This window comes from Manacus vitellinus, unplaced genomic scaffold (genome assembly GCF_001715985.3).
Source record: "Manacus vitellinus isolate BGI_N305 unplaced genomic scaffold, ASM171598v3 ctg7180002429710_pilon, whole genome shotgun sequence".
Classification (NCBI taxonomy): Eukaryota; Metazoa; Chordata; class Aves; order Passeriformes; family Pipridae; genus Manacus; species Manacus vitellinus.
Window position 1 is genome coordinate 476 of NW_021938134.1, and position 1,119 is coordinate 1,594.

General features: G+C 57.0%; 1 long non-coding RNA gene across 1 annotated transcript; it reads right to left on the bottom strand.

Annotated features, from left to right (window-relative positions):
• Positions 1-239: 239 nt before the first annotated feature.
• LOC115308115 lies at positions 240-898 on the bottom strand. Its single transcript, XR_003916443.1, has 3 exons — positions 880-898; positions 523-604; positions 240-319 (listed from the first exon to the last, which is right to left on the bottom strand). It is a non-coding gene; the product is annotated as an uncharacterized LOC115308115 (long non-coding RNA).
• Positions 899-1,119: the final 221 nt, after the last annotated feature.

The window sequence follows — 1,119 nt, forward strand, 5'->3', positions numbered from 1 at the left end:
TTGGGACTGGGAATGGGACTGGGAATGACCGGGAATGGAACTGGGAATGGGACTGGGAATGGGACTGGGAATGACCGGGAACAGGACTGGGAATGACTGGGACTGACTGGGACTGGGCCCGGTCTGGGGGTCCCACCTTCTGGGTGACGTCGGTGCCGTTCCTGACCCCCTCCTCCAGCAGCACCTGGAACACTTCCCGCAGGAATTCCTCCCCCGCCGCGTTATCCAGGCCCGGCTCGTCCAGAGGGATCCCCTCCCACGGCCCAGAGGGATCAGCCATGGCAATCCCGGGATTGGCTGCTCCTGGAATGGGCTTCTCCTGGAATGAGGTGAGCCCGGGATGAGCCTCTCCTGGGTGATCCCGGGATGAGTTTATCCTGGGATTAGGTGATCCTGGGATAAAGTGATCCTGGGATAAAGTGATCCTGGGATTAGGTGATCCTGGGATGAGCCTCTCCCTGGAATGAGGTGATCCTGGAATGAACTGATCCCGGGATGAGGTGCTCCTGGAATGGGGTTCACCTGGATTGAAGTGATCCCGGGATGAGCCTCTCCCTGGAATGGGGTTCTCCTGGAATGAGGTGATCCTGGGATGAGCCTCTCCCTGGAATTCGGTGATCCTGGGATAAAGTGATCCTGGGATGAGCCTCTCCCTGGGATTAGGTGCTCCTGGGATGAGGTGATCCCAGGATGAGGTGCTCCTGGAATGGGGTTCACCTGGATTGAAGTGATCCTGGGATGAGCCTCTCCCTGGAATTAGGTGATCCTGGGATTAGGTGATCCTGGGATTAGGTGATCCCGGGATGAGCCTCTCCCTGGGATTCGGTGCTCCTGGAATGAACTGATCCTGGGATAAGGTGCTCCTGGAATGGGGTTCACCTGGATTGAAGTGATCCCGGGATGAGCCTCTCCCTGGAATTAGGTGATCCTGGGATAAAGTGATCCTGGAATTAGATGATCCTGGGATGAGCTTATCCTGGGATTAGGTGATCCTGGGATGAGCCTCTCCCTGGAATCAGCTGCTCCCAGGATGAGTTTCTCCCTGGAATTCAGTGATCCCAGGATAAGGCCCTCCTGGGATAAGGGGATTCCAGAGGTTCTGCTGGACCGGGGTGGTTT